We start from the raw sequence: 15,356 nt of genomic DNA on the forward strand, positions 1-15,356 counted from the left end.
TATAGGTGTGTCTTTATGGGTTTTTTGTGCATGTATGTAATCGACTAGATGGCAGCAGGTACTGGGTATGTGGATACAAGTCCATTTTCAGATCTATGCTTTGATAAGATTTTCTCCCAGTCTGTGGTTTGTCTTTTCAGCCTCTTAATAGTGTCTTTGGAAGAGCAGATGTTTTTAATTTTGAGTAAGTCCATTTTAACCATTTGTTCTTTTATAGATTGTGATCTTGGTGTTGTATCTAAGCCATCTTTGTTTTAATCCGGGGTTGCATAGATTATCTTCTGTTTTCTTCAAGAAGATTTGTAGTTTTAGATTTTACATTTAGGGCTATGACCTATATTTAGTTAATTTTTATATATCGTGCAAGGTATGGATTCAATTTTGTTAGGTTTTTTGGGGGGGGCGTATATGAATATTCAGTTGTTCCATTACCCTTTGTTTAAAAAGCTCCTTGTTCATTACTACTGCCTTTGCCCCCTTGTCAAAAATCAGTTGTTAACATATGTGTTTATTTCTGGACTCCTGTTCTGGTCATCTGTTTGTCTTTACATCAACACCATGCTGTTTTGTTTATGTAACTTTAATGTAATTCTTGAAATCAAATAGTGTTAGCTCTCCAGCTTTAGAGTTGTTTTGACTATTCTCGGTCCTTTTCATTTTCATATGATTTTAAAATCAGTTTGCCAATTTCTACTAAACAAAAAAGGCACCTGCTGGAATTTTGACTGGAATTGTGTTGAATCTGTAGATCTACTTGGGGAAAATTGGCATCTTACCAATATTGAGTGTTCTGACCCCTGAGTAAGCTCTGATAGTTTGTATCTTCCAAAGAATTTTTCATTTCATCTAAGCTGTCGAATTTATTGGCAAAAAGTTGTTCATAATCTTTCTTTACTCCTTTTAATATCTGTAGAATATCACGTCGCTTCTCTCATTCGTGATTATTGATCATTTGTGTCTGCTGTCTTTTTTTTTTTTTCTTTTTTCCTTTCCCCCTGACCAGTCTGGCTAGAGGTTTATCAATTTTGTTGATCTCAAAGAACCATATTTTAGTTTCATTGACTGTTATTTTTCTGTTTTTTTATTTCATTAATTTCCACTTAATCTTTATTTCCTTTCTCTTGCTTGTTGTTGTTAGGCACCGTCAAGTTGGTTCCGATTCATAGCAACCCTGTGTACAACAGAACGAAACACTGCCCGTTCCTTTGCCATCCTCATGATCCTTGTTATGCTTGAACCCATTGTTGCAGCCACTGTGTCAGTCCATCTCATTGAGGGTCTTCCTCTTTTTCGATGACCCTCTACTTTACCAAGTATGATGTCCTTCTCCAGGGACTGATCCCTCCTGATAACATGTCCAAAGTATGTGAGATGTAGTCTCACCAAGCTTGCTTCTAAGGAGCATTCTGGTCGTACTTCTTCCAAGACAGATTTATTTGTTCTTCCGGCAGCCCACAGTATATTCAGTATTCTTAACCAGCACCACAATTCAAAGGTGTCAGTTCTTCTTCAGTCTTTCTTATTCATTGTCCAGCTTTCACATGCATATGAGGCAATTGAAAACACCATCGTTTGGGTCAGGTGCACCTTAGTCTTCAAGATGACATCTTTGCTTTTCAACACTTTAAAGAGGTCTTTTGCAGCCTCTTTGCCCAATGCAATGTGTCTTTTGATTTCTTGACTGTTGCTTCCATGGATGTTGACTGTGGATCCAAATAAAATGAAAGCCTTGTCAGCCTCGATCTTTTCTCCGTTTATCATGATGTCGCTTATTGGTCTAGTTATGAGGATTTGTGTTGCCTTTATGTTGAGGTATAATCCATACTAAAGGGTATGGTCTTTAATCTTAATAAATGCTTCAAGTCCTCTTCACTTTCAGCAAGCGAGGTTGTGTCATCTGCATAACGCCGGTTATTAACGACTCTTCCTTCAATCCTGATGTCCTATTCTTCATATAGTCCAGCTTCTTGGGTTGTTTGCACAGCATACAGATTGTCTTAGTCATCTAGTGCTGCCATAACAGAAATACCACAGGTGGATGGCTTTAACAAAGATAAATTTATTTTCTCATAGTTTAGTGGGTTACAAGTCCAAATTCAGGGCGTTGGCATCAGGGGAAGGCCTTCTCTCTCTGTCAGCTCTGGAGGAAGGTCTTTGTCCTCAATCTCCTGGTTGAGGAGCTTCTCAGGTGCAGGGACCCGGCGTCCAAAGGACGTGCTCTGCTCCTCGTGCTGCTTTTTTGGTGGTATGAGGTCCCCAACTCTCTGCTTGCTTCCCTTCCCTTTTTATCTTTTGAGAGAGAAAAGGTGGTGCAGGCCACACCCCAGGAAAACTCCCTTTACCTTGGATCAGGGAGGTGACCTGAGTAAGGGTGGTGTTATAATCCCACCCTCATCCTCTTAATGTAAAATTACAATCACAAAATGGAGGACAGTCACACAATATTGGGAATCATGGCCTAACCAAGTTGACACATATTTTGGGGGGGACACAATTCAATCCATGACACAGATTGAACAGACATGGTAAAAGGATACAATCCTGTTGCACACCTTTCATGACTTTAAACCACGCAGTATCCCCTTGTTCTGTTTGAACGACTGCCTCTTGGTCCATGTACAGGTTCCTCATGACCACAATTAAGTGTTCTGGAATTCCCATTCTTCACAGTGTTATCCATAATTTGTTATGATCCACACAGTCAAATGTCTTTGCATAGTCAATGAAATGGAGATAAACATCTTTCTGGTATTCTCTGCTTTCAGGCAGATCCATCTGACATCAGCAATGACACCCTGGTTCCACATCCTCTTCTGAATCCGGCTTGAATTTCTGGCAGTTTCCTGTCAATATACTGCTGCATCTGCTTTTGAATGATCTTCAGCAAAATTTACTTGCATGTGATATTAATGATATTGTTTGGTAATTTCTGCATTCGATTGGATCACCTGTCTTGGGACTAGGCATAAATACGGAACTCTTCCAGTTGGTTGGCCAGGTAGCTGTCTTCTAAATTTCTTGGCGTAGATGAGTGAGCATATCCAGTGTTGCATCCATTTTTTGAAACATCTCAATTGATATCCATCAATTCCTGGAGCCTTGTTTTTTGCCAGTGTCTTCAGTGCAGTTGGACTTCTTCCTTAAGTACCATCGGTTCCTGATCATATGCTACCTCCTGAAGTGGTTGAATGTCTACGAGTTCTTTTTGGTACAGTGAACTCTGTGTATTCCTTCCATCTTCCTTTGATGCCTCCTGCATCATTTAATATTTTCCCCGTAGAATCCTTCAGTATTGCAACTCGAGCCTTGAATTTTTTCTTCAGTTCTTTCAGCTTGAGAAATGCTGAGCATGTTCTTCCTTTTTTGGTTTTTTATCTCCAGGTCTTTGCACATGTCATTATATTATTATTTTACTTTGTTTTCTCCAGGTGGCCTTTGAAGTCTTCTGTTCAGCTCTTTTACTTCATCATTTCTTCCTTTTGTTTTAGCTACTTGACATCCAAGAGCAAGTTCTGTTGATTACTTTGGGTTTAATGTACTCTTATATTTTTAGTTTCTTCAGGTATGTTATGACCTTTCTTCTTTTCTAATATGGGCATTTAGTGCTATAACCAACCCCTAAGCTTTTTTTTTTAAGTACTACTTTAGCAGCATGCTACAAATTCTGATATTTTGTATTTTACTTCAGTTTAAAATACTTTTTTCATTTGAGTTTTGGTTTCTTCCTTGACCCATAGGCTATTTAGACTTGCGTTAATTTAGTTTTTAGATATTTCAGGTCTTTCCAAAGATTTTTCTATTGTTGATTTCTAATTTAATTCCACTGTCATAAGAGAGAACATACTTTATAGGACTTAGAATCTTTTTCAATTTGTTAAGACTTGTTTTTTGGCCCAGGATATGGTCTGTCTTGGTAAATTTTCCATGTGCATTTGAAAAGATTGTGTATTTTGCTACTGTTGGGTGGAGTGTTCTCTAAATGTCAGGCAGATCAAGTTGATTGATAGTGTTGTTCAAGCCTACTTGCTTTATCAGTTATTTAGAGATGGATAGTGAGATCTCTTAATTGTGGGTTTGTATATTTCTGCTTGCAATTCTATCAGTTTTTGCTTCACCTATTTTGGAATATATGTCTTTATATTTAAAGTGTGTTTCTTACGGGCAGCATATAGTTGGATATTGCTTTTTTATCCAATCTGATAGCCTCTTCCCTTTAGTTGGGGTTTTGAAACCATTTACATTTAATGTGATTGTTGATGTGGTTGTGTTTGAGTCTGTCATCTTGCTTTTTGTTTTCACCTTGTCACATCTGGTTTTTACTGTACTTTTCCTGCCTTCTTTTGGATTAAAAATCCACCCAGTGCCGTCGAGTTGATTCCGAAACTTTCGGATTACTAAGTAATTTTTATAATTCCACGTTATCTTTTTTTTTATTATTTATTATTAGCAATAATTCCTTGTTATTTTAGCGATTGCTTAAGAACAGATAGATAGCTGCCATTGAGTTGACTCTGACTCATAGCACCCTTGTTTACAACAAAATGAAACGTTGTCCAGTCCTGCATCATCCTTGCGATTGCCAGTATGTTGAAGTTCGTTGTTGGGGTTACTGTGCCAGTCCATCTCACTGAGGGTCTCCCTCTCTCTCGCCAGCCCTCTGCTTCACCAAATACAGTGTCTTCCTCCAGCAATTGATCATTCCTGATGATGTATCCAAAGCAAGCAAGTTGGAGAATGTTTTATTTTGATCCACAAGGTTTTCATTGGCTGATTTTTGAAATATATCACTAGGGCTTTCTTCCTGGTTTGTCATAGTCTGAGTTTTGCTGTAACCTGTCCAGCATGAGTGACCCTGCTGGTATTTGAAATACTGGTGGCGTAGCTTCCAGCATCCCAGCAACATGCAAGCCATCACAGCACAACAAATGGTTGGTGGTTAGGACTTATGGTATGCATCTTTAACTTATTAAGAGTCTACTTTCTTTTGGCTAAAAAGCCAATTTTCTTTTAAAGTAATTTAAATAATAATCTCATATGTTTAACCATGTAGTTCACATTTCCAGTACTCTTCCATTGTCCTTTGTGTAGATTTATATTTCCATATGGTATCATTTCCCTTTTGCCTGTTAATATTTCCTGTAGGGTGGGTCTGATGATGAATTCTTTCAGCTTTTGTTTGTCTGAAAATGTCTTTATTTCACCATCATTTTTGAAGGATATTTTTGCCAGTATAGAAGTCTAGGTTAACAGTTGTTTTTTTGTTTTTTCCTTTTTTTTCTCAATTCTTTAAAGATGTTGCTCATTTATCTTCCCATTTGCATTGTTCCTGATGAGAAATCTTTGTTCCTCTGTACCTAACTTGTCTTTTTTTTCTGACTGCTTTTACATTTAAGCAGTTTACTTATGTCTTGATGTGTAGTTTTCCTCATGTTTGCTGTGCTTGAGGTTCGCTGAGCTTCTTGGTTCCGTGAGGTTTTCATTTTTATCACATCTGGAAAGTTTTCATTCATTATTTATTCATTTTAGTCATACTCCTTGAAACTTAAAATGTTAACAGTCACTGATGTTCCTTGTGTAAAGTAGGGAAAAAAGGGTTTAAAAAAAAAGTATAATAAAGCACAGCTGTAATCCTTGTCCTGTAGCTAGTCATGAAGCCTAAGTTAGTAATCACAGCTGCCTTCTTCTGTCTTATACTATATTCCTCTTATTGTCTGCCAGGACTTTGACTAGATTCTTTATCTACCTGATGGGGTGAACCAAACTTCTATCTCCACACAATTGAGCCTTTAGGAGGCCTGTCTTTGTTGGGTTGCTGCAGTTTTCCACTAACTAGGACTAGTGGGGAAGTGTAAGAGGCACCTCAGTGAATCTCCTAGTTTGCAGACATAGTCCTTCTTGTTTCCATTATATAAAAGCAATAGCGTCTTCCTCTGGTAGCCAGATCTGTTACCTTGGCTAGTCCATCGACCTCCTTTTCTGTTGGCTCAATGGCATGTGGAACCCCAAAGACAAGAGCCAGTTCAAGAATATTGGTGCTTCTAATTCATCAGAACATGACTGTGTTCCTGATGGAAGAGTTCTTTCCTTGGACTCTAGCAACTCAAACCCAACAAATTCAACATTAGGCAATGTTGGAACGGAAAGCAAAAATTATTTAAATAGGTCTTGGGCATAGCAGTAAAAGGGGGCACTTCTCCTTTCACTTTTGGTTCCATCCTGGCAATGGGAGGAGACAACAACACATATTACTCCTTGTTTAAAGAACTATACCATATCCTATAGGACAGCACCCAGCCTTTCACAGTGTCTCCCAAATGGCTGTGTAATATGAGCATTCATTTGATGCTCAACTGCTCTATCAAGCTGGCTATTTCTGGATGATGGGGCATGTGGTAAGACCAGTGAATCTACTTCCCTTACTATAAACTGTCACAAGGTGATCATTATTTGTTTAAGCTTAAAATAGCAGAAGAACTGGCATAGGCCTAGAGCAAGATGGTACAGTTATACCATGGCCCTGCCGTTAATGCAAAGTGTTTCCATTACTGATGAGAAATACAAAGGAAAAGCAAAAGCTTTTCACCAGTAGCTGTGTAACTGATGACGAGGACTCTTGATTTGCTCCACCAAAGATAGCAAGCACATCTGGACCTGCTGTTGCAAATGACACCATCACCTAATTAAGTACAGTAATTACTGTGGTTCTCCAAGAGTTCCTCCCCCCCCCCACCCTTTTGCACTAGCCATAAGTTGTGGTAGGAATCTTCACCCCTGCTTCTGTCAGGTCTTTAATTAGTAGTGGCACTACTCTTTGCAGTTCCACCTGGAGACGGAAGGAATGGTATTTCTAGAGGCTTTCACTTGGCACTTGTTATCATAATATCCTTTACTTCATGGGTCATGGAACCAATGTGTATGTCTATTCCCACTGTATGTTTTAAAACTGGGAAAATAAATGAACATGTGGTCTTCCTGAACCCACAGTTAAATGGACTGAGGTCAAGATTCCCAACTGTCATTCAAAATCCATAAGCCCCTATTCTGACCAGTAGTTCTCAATGACATTTTGGGCCTCATGGGTCAGCAAAAGATCAAAACAAGCATAACCACCCCTGCAAGGTCTGGTGTTTTCCACAGTCACTCATAAATGGCTGCAGGGAAAGATTCACACTGTATACTTGGTACTGCCTTTCAAGGTATTTCATCAAAGAAACTGGCCTTCTCTACCCAGGGCTTCAGGTCTGTTAACTGGCTTAGATCCAAGAACTGGGGAAAAAAGGTTTTAAGCCCCCAATAAGTTGATTCAAATTAGGCCTCTGCTCTAGCAGTCCTAAATATTTCCTCATAAAAATTACAGGCAACATCTTAGCAGGTACCCATTATTTCATTTCTGGAGATGCTGGGAACATTTAGCTATCTATCATTACAGGCTGCTAAGGGCCAAAACACTATTCTGTGCCTTTGACTTTTTATAATTGCCCCCCGCTTGTCCTTGATAATTAAGTGCCACCACCTGTTTTCTACCACTCAGAATCCCATTATTCCTGTTAAGATCAAGGAACCCAATTTCATTACATCATACCACCACCATTATTTCCAGCCTACACAAAACAGCCACACAAAGTTCTGCAAGAATGCTATTGCCCTATCTCTAACCAATGCATTTTAAAAAATGTTTTAATAAAGGGAGTGTTCTTGGGCCTTTTCAGGGAATGTGATAGGGAGGTGGTTGATCAAGTTGCATGTAACAGATCCGTCCCAACAACCATTTCCCTGAACCTTCAGACTCCTTCCTCTAAATACGCCAGGGAAGTTCTGGCGTTTTGACTTTATTAACTGTAGGCTTTGAGCCTAGGCTTCAATTAGCTAATTTAGTAGACTATCGACACCACTTGCGGTGCCTAAACCAGCACTTTGAATTCCAAATCCCAAGTATGTATACCCATATCAGAGTCCCTGGGTGATGCAAAAGGTTACGAGCTCAAATAGTAACCAAAAGATTGGCAGTTTGAACCTACCCAGAGGCACCTCAGAAGAAAGGCTTGGTGATCTGCTTCCGAAAGATCAAGGCCTTGCAAACCTTAGGAGTGTTATGAATTGAATTATGTCTCCCCCCAAAATATGTGTTGTAAATCTTAACCTCTATGCCTGTGGTAGAGCTCTGGTGGCACAGTGGTTAAGAGCTACAACTGCTAACCGAAATGTCAGTGAAAACCATATGGGGCAGTTCTGCTCTGTCCTATAGGGTCGATATGAGTTGGAATCAACTCGATGGCAACAGGTTTAGTTTTTGGTTTCTATGCCTGTGTTTATGATCCTATTTGGGAATGGGTTCTCTTTATTGTGTTAATTAGGCAAGATTAATGTAGGGTGTATTTTGAGTCAATCTCTTTTGAGATACAAAAGAGATTAAACAAGCAAGCAGAGGCGAGATGGGGTAAGATAAATGCCAAGATACATGGAGATCTCCAAGGAACCAGAAAGCAGAAGCTGAAGAGACAAGGACCTTCTTCCAAAGCCCACAGAGAAGAGAAAGCCTTCCCCTAGAGCCAGCACCTTGAATTTGGAGAAAATAAATTTCTGTTAAAGCCATCCACCTGTGGTGTTTCTGTGATAGCAGCACTAGATAACTAAGACAGGGAGTGAAGTTCTACTCTGCACACCTAGAGTCTCCATGAGTCAGAATTGACTTGATGACAACTGGTTTTTGCCTTGATACCCTTATCAATGAATTCAATCCAACTGAATCTGTATTTCTTCCTCTTTAGTCTGATGCTTTTAGAATCTACTCCCACGCTGTCCAGGCTCCAGCCAAAACAGATTGTCAGGGTCGTGACATTCTTTCAGTATATACATTTTCCCCTCCTAGGGCAGTTCTTACACATCTCCATCTGGGCTATGTCTGAATATGGGCCTGGAGGCAGTGAGAGCAGGCTGAAGTGGGCCCTGAGGTAGTGGCATCCAGTTGTGAGGCACTGCCCAAGCTATAACTGTTGAGAAAGACTTTTATGTTGAGGACTGATTCCTTCCATTGTTTTTGCCATCTAGCCTGCTCCAACTCATGGCAACCTTGTGTATAACAGTACCATAAATGTTGCCCGATCCTGTGTTGTCTTCATGATCATTGATATGTTTGAGTCCATTGTCATGACTATTGTGTCAATCCATCTCATTGAGGGTTTCCTTTATTTTCATTAACACTCTAATTTACCAAGCACGATGTCATTTTTTAGCAATTGGTCTTTCCTGATGACATGTCCAAAGTAAGCAAGCATAAGTCTTAACCATCCTCACTTCTAAGGAGCATTCCGGTTGTATTTTTTTAAGACTGATCTGTTCATTCTTTTGGCAGTCCACACTACATTCATTATCCTTCACCAGCACCACATAAATACATCTATTCTTCTTCTGTCTTCCTCTTTCATTGTCCAGCATGCATATGAGGCAATTGAAAAGGCCATAGCTGGGTCAGATGCACCTTAGTCATCAGAGTAACATCTTTTTAAAATTTTTAAAGAGGTCTTTTGCAGCAGATTTGCCCAGTGCAATACATCTTTTGGATTTCTTGACTGCTACTTCCATGGACATTGATTGTTGATTCAAGTAGAATGAAATCATTAACAATTTCAGTTTCTTCTCTATTTATCATGTTGCTTACTAGTTGTGAGGATTTTTGTTTTCTTCACACTCAAGTGTAATCCATATTGAAGCTTTTACTTTCTGCCAGCCTGTCTCATGTACACCCTGCACGAATATGCAGGCTCCCGTTGAGCCAACTATGTATGGAGCCCTTGGACTCTCTCAAATCTTTTCTGCACAGACTTCAGTCAGTCGGGGATGTGTGGAGAGCTTGAGCTGTCTTGAGTCTCCTCTTTACATGTGTACAGCCTCCTAGTCATCAGGGATATGTAAAGAATTTTAGACCCTCTATGGCTCTCTAATTTCCAATCTCATTGTTAAATTTCCGGCTAGTCCACTGTTCCACTGTTCACTCTGTGTGAGACTACAATTACAAGGCAACGGAGCTATGGGCTTTCCCCATTTATTTCCTACCAAGTTTGCTGTTTTTATTGACAACACCACTAGGCATGGACTTTATGCCATCCACTCCAAATCAAGTTAGCTACCTTACATAGTGAAGCTCCTGGTTTTCATTGTCAAGCCTGCCCTGGCAGCCCTACTGCAGCAACTGAGCTAAGGAATGGAGAAAGGGAAGAGATGGGAGCAGTTCCAGGCAAGAATGCCACAGACTTCCACTACTCTTACACAAAATTCAGCAATTTTATATGCATAAATAATTCTCAACTTGTTGTTTTCCATTGGTCAATTTCCAGAGCCCTGAGGTGCTGTAAGGAGCCCTAGTGACACAGTGTAAGCACTTGTCTGTTAATGGAAAGGTCAGCAGTTCAAACCCACCAGCTGCTCCACGGGAGAAAGATGTGGCAGTCTGCTTCTGAAAGATTATAGCCTTGAGAACCCTATGGGGTAGTTCTATTCTGTCCTGTATGGTCGCTATGAGTCGGCGTCAACTCCATGGCAGTGGGTTTGTTGTTTTTTTTTTTTTTGGTTTTGAAATGGTTGTTTTTAACAATTTTGTCTAATTTTTATTTGTGTTTTGGGGAGAGAATTTTCTGACATCTACACTCCACCATCACTAGGAGTCCAACCTGCCCATTTTATCAGGTCTGGAGTTTGATTTTACCATACTTGCAGTCTAAGAAGTTAGGCTGTTATTGATTCATGGATGCTGGCAGAAGATACAAAACTCCTGGATCAGAGACGAAGGACATTGTTACTCATGCACAGCACAGCAGGCAGCACCTCCATCAGCATATTTGCATCAGTTCCCTTTGCCCCAAATTCCCATGGAGGTGACGGGAAGGAGGCCCAGACTAATGCTAAGCATTCAGAGGGATTTGGGCACAGCTGAAGAATGTGTTTTTTTCTTCCCCCTCTTTTCATATTGATTTATTTCACAACACCCTGCTCTGGTTGATCCAATGCAAACAGTTTCAGAAATCAAATTTGCAACTCTAAAATTAAGAGGACATGCATGATGATTTCACAGTGTCTCATTTTTCATCTGATTTACAATTGTCAAAATTAACATTACATGGCATCATTCATTATGTGTTTTTGCTCAACACTGCATTCTCCAAATCATGACAAATTCAATTAAAACCAGTTTCAATTAATTTCAGCTCCTCCAGTATTTTTAGTGCCTTTCTGCCCTTTCCTCTCTTTCTGCCAGCGTGTTATATTTTGTATGATTCTTAGTATTATATCCTTTTAATATCTTAATAATTTCTTTACAATTTCCAGCACAACCCTGATTTTTTTTTTAATTTTGTAATTGCAGATTTGGTTTATCTTTCCCCTTTTTGACTTATCTTTTTTATTATATTGAAAATGCCACATTGTTCTGAACTAAATCTCAGAGTTCTGTCTCTATGTAGAAGCTACTGTAGACACAATTCCATGACACTCACAGAAACAAAAATAAGAACAAAGTTGCCTTGTATCCAGATTTGTTTTGAATGCAGTGTCTCACATGTTAGGAAACATATTAATTAAGGATGAGATAATTAAGAAATGCTAAGTCGAATGGTTTTAAAATGGAAATCTCTGATGCTGTAATTCTTTCTCCAGGGAAATCTCTATGATGTATTTGAAGATAAAATATTCAATGACTTTGTCTGTATTGGGTTTTTGAACATTCTAGATCATAAAAAAATTATTTTTAAATATGCTTGTCACAATAGTGAAACTTTTATGCAAAGAGAATTTTAGTTGTGCTTACTAGGATGTAGCCAAAGATAATATCCTATTAATGATATTTTGAATGATTCTAGGATTTAAAGCAGTTTTCCTGACTAGTATGGGTTAAAATCTTAGATTCTGTGAGCTTAGCAGAAAGACATATTTATAGTAAAATGCATAATACAAAGTTAATACTCCTTTTATTGTAACATATTAAAGGTACATAAATCTAAAAATGTTTTTTGATTTGTAAAATCATATATACATTACATATACATTGATATTTTTGCACAATGGAATATAATCCTATTCTTAATAAATTTTATTTATTTTTTCATTCAATAATTTATACACAAATTGTTTTTTGATTTTGCAATCCCTGCAATGTTTCAGCACTCTCCTCCTTTCCCTTTCTATCCTGGCTTCTCTGTATCCCTTCATCCAGTTTTCCTGTCGCTTCCTGCCTTCTTGCCTTTGATTTTGGGCAGGTGTTTCCCATTTGGTCGAACACTGAGCTTTTATAGCAGTAAGCAAGTATGTTCTTTGTCCTAGAAGGAGACATTACTGCATATCTCAAGTTGTTCACTGCAAACACACCCTGAGAAATGACCCAGGTAAAGAGTGGTCAGAATCTTCATTCCTGGCATATCCAGCAAGACATAGAAGGGCTAAAGAGACCCAGCATATTTAATTTTTTTTTATTTAAATTAAAAAAAATGGTAACTTTATTGGAATGAAGTTATTAATATCATTCATCAGCAGTGTAGTCTTCTTTTTATTTCTGGTATTGTAACTTATGTCTTCACTGTCTCTTTTTTCCTTAGGCAATTTCACCACTAGTTTAATTTTATTACTCTTTTTAAAGAAACACCTTTTTACTCTTGTTGACTCTTTTATTTTTCTATTTCTTTAGTTTCTGGTCTTATTTTTTATATTTATTTTCTTTTAAGTTTATTTGACTTTGATTTCTTCTTGTAACTTCTTGATTTGAATGTTTAGATAATTGATTCTCAGGCTTTGTTTTCTAATATGTGCATCTAAGACAATGACAAGTTTTGATATGTACTATTTTTACTAACATTCGGATCAAATATTTTATGATTTCTGTCATTATTGTTTGTCCCATGGTTTATTTAGAAATTTATCTCTTAATTTCAAATGTATAGATTTTGTAGTTATCATTTTGTTTTTGATTTTCAACTTAATACTTAGAGAACATACTTTTGAAATTTATTGAGACTTGCTTTATGATCAAATTGTCAAAAATTTGGTCAAATTTTGTTAATGTTTCATGTGTACTTGAAAAGAATATGTATTCTGAAATTGCATTTGGTGTAGTAATTTATATATGTTGATCAAGTTCACTAATCATGTTCATCCCTACTAATTTGTGTGTTATATCCTTTTCCTGGGAATATGTAAGATATCTAGGGAAATTGTAAGCTGAAGAGAACGAGGATCAAGAATTTGAAAACACCAGTATTTAACGCCACAGATTTCAGGGCTGGAAGCAACAGACAAAACATGTCACATCTCAGAGAAGCCATCTCTTCCCTGATTCAGTTGGCACCCTTCCCACTTACTCTGCTTTATCTTATTCGTTCACTCATTTATCCATTGTCAATGAATGGATCTGAAATTGTATACATGTCTATTATCTGTCTCTCTGACTAGACTTTGAAATCTTCAGGAGGACTGTATCCCCACTGCCTAGCACTTTAAAATAAGCGATTGGTGTATTTCCTTAAAATATATACTTGAAAGTTTGGGGAGGAAAGGTTAAGTAAATTAAGTCATAACCAATTTAAAGTATTTTATAGTACAGCATATATGACATACTATGAAGACCAATGCAAAATTTGGTTAAACTTTAAAGATAAAATGGAACAGTTCAAGTAAGTTTGCCTTTGACTTTAGGGACTTTAGACTCATTTATTCATGGAATGTGGGTGGTGAATGCAGAAGTACATGTTTATCACAGCTGTCATTAGTGGTATTTCAATGCAAAAAGCTTGAAAAAACACTGATATAAAGGGGTGACAGAGGAAGAGGAACAGGAAAAGAAGACTGAAAAAGAATTTTAAAAAGTAGGATGAGCATAAAGGCAAAATTGGATTGTTAACATCAAGAAAATGGATTATTTGGAGGAGACAATGAATGGTCAACTTTGTAAATTGCCAGAGAGAGACTCCTAGGGAAAATCAGGGCAACAAAAGAATCAACAAGGAGGACACTGCTTACCTGAGCAGTTTAAGTGAAATTGTTGGGAAATGGGGTGAAGAGGAGTGTAAAAATGGCTGCGTCAGACCCCTTCTAACTTTGTGAGCGGGGAGGATAATCAGCATCAGCCCAAAGCTGATTCCTATGGGGTGGAGGTCAGATATACCTCCAGTCTCCAATCTTTTTTACCAACTCTGACACCAGCCATCCTTCCCACAGCACTCTCTGCTTCTGTGCCGAGATCAATAATTCATTGCAGTGGCTACACAGAGCTCACAGACCATACTCAAGATTATGGGATTTATAAGGGAAGTAACAAGTTACAATTATGGATCAGGATCAACTTGGAAGTAATAGGAACAACTCAGGATATAGCTTCTCAGTTGTGCCTGCAGGCAGGCCTCTGCCACCTGTCCCTGCTCAGGCTTGGCCTCTGCCCTGCGTCAGCAGGTGTTACTGCTCTTCAGCTTGCAGATGCAGATAAGTGCCCGGAGGCACTCCACTCCACCACTAAGCCTCCTGCCCAAAGGCGCTCAGCTCCCTCACTCCATGGGTCACCAAGCCCACTTTCCCACGTTGCTCCATGGGCTGGGAAGCTCATCGTGCCTTCTTGCACTGGTCTCCTGGTTCTGCTGCCACCATTTCCCTGCTGCTGGACTCTACCATTCTTCCCTCTGCTTCTCGCTGTCTCACACCATCTCCAGCATTACAGCTCTCTCTGTCTCCTGGGTCTAGGATGTTCTTAATGCAGAGACCCTGGATCCAAAAGATGCGCTCGCTCCAGACTCTTCTTGATGGTAGTAAGGTCCCTTTCCAACTTCTGGAATTGGCTCCCTTTAGGCTCCCTTTAAGCCTATCAAGATGGCAAAACTGACCAATTCCCTATAAGGGTTGCAGGTACCTTATTTCCATTAGCAGACTGTCCAATCCCCAAAAGGGTTCCACTCACCTTATCTGCATAGTCCCACCCAATCATTTTGTGAGAGTTACAAGACCATGGCTAGAAAGGGCCATATAAAAGCAATTCACTGCACCACAAGGAGAAGCCAGCTGTCAGTGGATAATGAATTATGTTGACATACTGCTTAATACCATATTTCTGACTACACTGCAATTTTGAAAACCAAGTAATTACTCTCTCCCAATGCCTACCTTGAAGACTAAGGTGAAACTGACCCAAGCCATGGTGTTTTCAGTAGCCTCAAATGCATGCAGAAGCTGGACAATGAATGAAGACTGAAGAAGAATTCATGCCTTTGAATTGTGGTGTCGCCGAAGAATATTGAATATATTATGGACTGCCAAAAGAATGAATGAATTTGTCTTGGAAGAAGAAAAACCAGAATGCTCCTTAGAAGCAAGGATGGTGAGACTAA

This window comes from Loxodonta africana, chromosome 2, assembly GCF_030014295.1.
Source record: "Loxodonta africana isolate mLoxAfr1 chromosome 2, mLoxAfr1.hap2, whole genome shotgun sequence".
Taxonomy (NCBI): domain Eukaryota; kingdom Metazoa; phylum Chordata; class Mammalia; order Proboscidea; family Elephantidae; genus Loxodonta; species Loxodonta africana.